Source organism: Aegilops tauschii, chromosome 3 (genome assembly GCF_002575655.3).
Source record: "Aegilops tauschii subsp. strangulata cultivar AL8/78 chromosome 3, Aet v6.0, whole genome shotgun sequence".
Classification (NCBI taxonomy): domain Eukaryota; kingdom Viridiplantae; phylum Streptophyta; class Magnoliopsida; order Poales; family Poaceae; genus Aegilops; species Aegilops tauschii.
This window is the reverse complement of record NC_053037.3, coordinates 451,471,217-451,477,700: the sequence shown is the minus strand read 5'-3', so window position 1 is coordinate 451,477,700 and position 6,484 is coordinate 451,471,217.

Here is a 6,484-nt window from a genome sequence, read left to right as displayed (position 1 = left end):
GAGTTTGGGAAATGCGCAGAAAGTACAAGTACTACGCATGTGCCATTTGATCACTGATCATACGACCTAGATGCTCATATCACCATAGCGGGTAATTAAGCTACGGGGAGCACCTAATATGAGCACCGGGGAGCCGTTGGATCGAAGATGCAGCGGCACACACGAGGCCTGAATGTTTTATTTGCAAAAAAAACCTTTGGAGAGTTTGGAAATTGCGCATAATTACAAAGACTACTCCCAAGCCATTGGATCTCACTTCCAACGGTGTAAAAACTCGTATCACCATAGTATCTAAGCTGCAGGGTGGATGTGATATTCTATGCCGCTGTCATTTTTGTTCGTAAACTTGCAAAATACGTGTAACTCGTGACGTTACTTGTCTAACCGCGCAAAGTGTTTGTTCAAAAAAACCATCCTACACTGAAATATCGGAACAACACACGGGGGTCCCACTTGTCATTAATCAAATTTGGACCTAAAACTAACAAATCAGAAAGACGAGATTCGAACTGGCAACCTAGACTACAAAGCGTAAGTCGATAGCCTGAAAAAACGAACGGTTGTTGGCTTTGTCCCATAACTTGATTTTATACAGTACTTGCGTTGAGTAGAGTAGAGGGAGTGCCTCGTCAACACGTGCATGACCGTTGTCTCACTTACTGGTGGGTCCCAGGTCTGCGATCTCAGTCTCTCTTCTCTCCATCGTCTAACCTTTGCACGGGCACACACGAAGAGCGGCGCTAGCTTGCCGTGGTGTTATTACAACTATAAAAAAAGCTTGGAAAATAGAAGAATCGCCTAGAACAAGAGACGTTGTGGCTGGTCGAGACGGAGCTAACCACATCTATCCTCCGTGCCACGTTTGCATGATGAAGCTGTGTGGCTAGTGGGGTGTTTTCGACCGACTGGCTGGGTCCCGAGGTCGAACCATAGGTACTATGTCTGATACAGTATATTTTTACACGCACATTTTTCCTCCGTGCCGAGACGTGGCACACCCTACCGCGCGGTTTCGGGGTCCTCCCGGGTGGTGCACACATATATTCTTCCTCACGTGGGACGCCCTACCGCGCGCTTTCTGGGTCCTCCTCGGTCGTAGCGCCGAAGCAAGTAAATGAGTCGTCAAATCACGAAAGACCACCTTTCCCGCCGAGTACATCAGTGAAGCACGGTGGCTAGCTAGTTGGGCTAGTTCGACCGATTAGCTAGGCCGCCGCCACATTTGTTTTTTCACCCCTTTTTTTATCTACTTTCCGTCAGGTAAATTTAAATATCCACCGCGGTGTTGCTCTGGTGTTTGGGTGCGGCAGGATTTTTAATTTTTTGATTGACGGGAGCAGGCGTGGCATGATTTTTAATTTTTTGATTGATGGAAGCAGGCGCGGCAGAAATTAGTCACGATGACTCTGCCTGTAAAAACCCACTGCTCCCTGATGTGAGAAGTCATCGACTGGTGTTTTACCATGGTGAAAACCAAAAGATTCCCTGCTCCCTCCGCCTTCCCGTAGATTGCATTGCCTTTCAGCCGTTTCGCCCCCTTTGCTTCCTCTCCCCATTGCTTCTACCTGGTGCCATGGCGGCGCAGCAGATCACGGAGTCCGAGGTGAGGCGCCTGACACAGGAGCTCCATGTCAAGGATGCGGAGCTCAGGGCCAAGGACGTGGAGCTCCGTGAGCTCAAGCAGGAGAGGAGTGCCATGCTCCTCCGTTATGTGCGGGAGTTCATGGAGCTTCAAAAGCGGCAGGCATCCACCACAAAGATGCTCGAGGCGTCGGCGGCGTTGCTGCAGAAAGCGGGAGATACGATAGGCCGTCAGGGGAGCCGGCTGGAGCGCGAGCGGGCCGATCATGACGAGGTCCAGGATCGCCTCAGCCACTTGGTGAACCAAGTTGCCACGCACGTGTTGCGGCTGCGCGATGCCTACCGTCGTGCCAGCGCGACGATGCCGGCCGTCGGGCTAAACCCGTTCGACCACCCGGCCGACTTCAACGAGCTGCGGCTTCCTGACCTGGTCTCCTTCTTCACCTATATCTCCGAGGAGCTGAGCCGTCTCCGGCGATGGTGGGGGCTGAGCTGGACAAGGAGGGGTTGCGGGCTGCCGTCGCCGTTGCCGGGCGAATCCTTTCAGGGCTCCATCATCGGAATCCATTCGTGCCATTGGACGCCGTCTTTGACGAGCTGGCTCCCGTCGACCGGGAGTGGGCTCTGCGGGCGGTTGCACCCTGCATCACCAACGTCGTGCGCCTCGGGAAGCAGAGGGACTTCGGTGGTGTTTAGGTGCCCTCTGCATGGGCAAGTCCATGTCTCGGCGCAACATGACCGTTAGATCAAACTCAGACGATGCAGATCAGGCACTGTAGCACAAAGCGTGTGGGTGTGTTTAGTTGCATTCTCATCTCAATATAGTTGTTTCCTCTTCGTGTATTTTTGTCAACCTACTAGTGTGGACTCATGCACCCTTCATGCACTCTGCCAAACACCCAAAAGTGGGTCGAGAAGGGAACTTTTGCTCCCATCCCGTGCACCCTTCATACACCCTGCCTAACACTATTCGTGCTTCATATGGTTCATGTTTCGTGGAGTACTGTAGCACCATACTCTCCGTGCGCTGTGGACCTAGTTCTGTTAACATTGATCTCACCGTTCATTCTCGACCGGACAGTCGAAAAAGCGGTACTATGTTACGTATAGGAGTAGTTGACATGCGCACAACATCATTTGTTATCCTCATATCTTACTACACTAGCAACAAGATTGTGTAGTACTGACGTATGAACCACTGCACATGCCTAGTAGTAGGAGCACTGTGTATGTTCAAGTGGCTGCCATGTTTCGCACTCCTCCGTCGTAAGAGTGGAAACGCTTGCTGTAATCATTTTTTTCTTCAGAAAAATAGTGGACACGCTCTACCGTGTGGATCCTCCTCCAGCCATGCACTAAATTACTCACTTTCGCTGGCGTGTGGGACAGCCAGCACCTGGGTCCACCAGCCATGCACTAAATTACTCCGTAGTAGAGTGACGGTAGACTACCCCGATCGAACCGCCGCAGTAATGCCCAATGAGCCGTCAAATCACAAAACCCCCTCCTTTCCAGCAGTAAGTTGGACGGACGAAGCAACCATCATTTCACTCTTCTCTCTCAACTTCCTCTATTGAAGAAAACCCCCACTCGCTTCGCTTCTCCCTCATCTCATTCCTCCTTTCACTCTTCTCTCTCAGCTTCCTCTCTTGGATGGACGCCGGAGCACCGGCCGACGTGATGTCTATGGCTCTGGCCAAAACCGTCGAGGCTCATGGTACGAAGAAGCGCAAGCACCCCGCCGAGACTACCGCAGACAAGCTCAAAGCCATCGCCCTGTCCAAGCTCCCCTCTCCGGGATCCCTCATTAAGCAAGTCCAGGTAATGTCTCTTGTTGACGATCTTTTTCTTGATCTTGATCGTGTTTTTTCATCTAACACGCAGTACTAGTACTGGTAGTACAACTTTCTGGGTGATCTTGCATGTGATTTTAGTGTGCCAAATGACGGTTCTAAATTCCTCTTTTGACCAAAACATGCGAGAGGTTGACACTGATTTCTTATAGATTACTTTCAACTACTCCCTCTGTCCCAAATTTTTTGTCTTAGATTTGTCTAGATACGGATGTATCTAATACTAAAATGTGACTTGATACATCCGTATCTAGACAAATCTAAGACAAGAATTTTGGGACGGAGGGAGTACTTTATGAACATCAATGCTACCTTTTAAGAGGGTATATTTGCCTCAGTAACTTGTGTTATGGATATTGCATGTAATCCCTCTGCTCTCATGCCTTTGAAGACATGTTCTAGTGTCTTTGTTCACTCATTTCTGTGCGTATATGTAGTCATATATGGAGTATATATCGAAAATCATCTTATATTTCTGAACGGAGGTAGTAATAAAATATGGTTTCTGTTTGAATTAGAACCAGGTCCGCGGTGGAGATGAAGTTCTCAAAGTCATGTCGTGTGAACTGGAAGACCTGATGATGAGTTCTACTACTGAACTATCCAGCTGCTGTGTCCTTGTTGCCACGTGTCCTGAACTAGTGTTTTCCTGTAGCATTGTTGTCAGGCGTGTTCTCGAGGCTGTACTTGACCACAACAATTTCCTGGCTGTGCCTTCGATTACGAAGGGTGTGGTTCTTGTAAAGCTTCCCAACAAATCTGATGCGGCCTGTCTTCATCATCATGTTTATGAGTGGAAAGACCACTCTGTTAGGTTCTCCAAGGTTGACAAGATGGTGATGGTGCATGTAGACATCTCACACGAAGTCCATGGCCTAGTCAGTTATGCGGGGTTCATCCCGTAGGTCGGTGGCAAGAAATAGTCTGCAGAGTTTAGTTAGTGCAACTTTGCTTGTCTGTAGTAAGTACTATTGTTCAGTACTTGATTTGTGTTTGTGAACCCTGTATTGTTTATTAGTACTGCCGCTTTTGGTGTGTGAACGGTCTATGTTAATGTCTATGTTAATGTGTGTCCACTCAATTCAGTCCGTATATTTTGAAGTATCCAGACCATATTTTTTGTGAGGACGGTTTATCAATTATGGTTACACTCCAATATCTATATGCATTCCAGGGTTTATCGCACCCACCAGGATTTCCAGTCCCATGGATGTTCGGTCCATACGATTTGTCACGACCTTTGGACTGTCCTGCTTGTGGGAGTAGGCGGGGCCCCTGCATGCCACGCGTAGTTGGACGATCAATCTTCTGTTTAGTACTTCAACATAGTGATTTCCTGGTAAGGATTCACTCGTGTCACATCAAGTAAATCTTATTGATTTACTGTCTAAATTTTATTGATTTAATGTCATGTTTTCTTTCTTTTCCTGCAATTTTACGATGCAGGTTTTGCCATGTGACATTCATCACAGAATAAACCGTTTGATTTGCTCTACGATGGCTATTTTTGCAGGTTTCACTTCTTATGTCATGTCAGTAACGAAGGCACTGTCCATCACTTATATTACTGGAAAAAATTGGATCAATCTGTTGTCTGAGTACAAGCTGAATCCCTATGATGAACTGCAGTTTGGTTTAACAAAAACGCCACAATTAGTCCTTCTCGCGTTTAAAAGAAATGAAGAAAAAAAACTGGATCACGGTCATGCATCCTAGTCAAGTTAGAAAGCTGATCGTAGCAGACCAGACACGATCGCCGCTGTCTCGCACAGATCGAGCACCGGCAGTTGCTCTAGCACTGACAGCGGCAGCAGCTCAGTCTGATCCAGCTGAGGATTGGGCACCGACCGCGTCAGCGGATCAGTCTGATCTACCAGAGGATCGGGCATCGACACCGGCACCTGCTCCGACACCGGCACCAGCTCTACAAGGAGCACCATCTCCGGCAGCAGCAGCGGCACCGGCACCTGCACCAACACTTGCACTTGCATCTGCTCCGGCCCGTGCAGTTGCACCGGCAACAGACTGGGCTGCAGTTCGCACTTCATATACCAAAGTCCTTACAAAAACCGACATGTCCACCTTCTTGGTAAGCATTGGCCGCCCAAGTGCTTCGTTCTTTTTTCTTTCCATGTTGTTTCACATGATTCACTGTGTTGATCTAACAGTTTGGGTATGTCTTCTTGTTTGCAAACAGAGAATTCCTAGAGCAATGAGGGAGTCGTTCAACAATCCGGGCGACCGCGGCCAAGTTTCTCTTACCATGCGCAGCCTTGGTGTGAATGAACCTGCTCAATATACCGTAAGTACAAAGGATGGTCGCATGATGATTGATGCTAAAGGATGGTCAAGGTTCAAATCTAAATCATATCTTGCGGTAGGGGATGATGTTAAAATTGAACTTTCTCGGCAAGGAGAGCTGGTCCAAATCAACTTTGAAATTCTTCAGTAGCAGCACGCAACTGCCGAACTGATCTATCCTCCGAGAGATTTTGATGTAATAATCTGCCATGGTGAAACAAGTGTCCTGTGTGTATAAGTAGTATGACAGTATTATTTATCACATGGTATATCGTTGATAGAATTGCAACTCTGATTGCTGGTTAGGAACTGTCGTTCGATTTCATTCCAACAGCTGCCGTGCTTTATTCAATTTTGTGTATTCGCCTTGCGACAGCATCTAAAACCAGCGCCGTACCGATCGCTTGCAATATGAAAAGCGCTGAGGTAGAACACATGGGCCCCCAAACATGCAGGGTTGGCCTGCGGCCCAAAGTCCAGAACCGTGAGCCTGTCTGAGTATTATATTCTCAGCTGAACCCCCATAAAAAAGCTGAACCCCCATAATGCATGTGCATTGCAGAGGGAGTATATTTCTCGGCAAGGTGAGCCTGTGATATAAAAGATTTGTATATTTCTTTACAGAGGGAGTATCTCTCTGTCAAAAAATATATTTATGTGTAACTAGTTACTCCTGTCTTTCTACTTCCTTTCGCTGATATGTGGGGCAACCGGCAACGGGTTCCACGTGCCATATGCACAAATTAGAG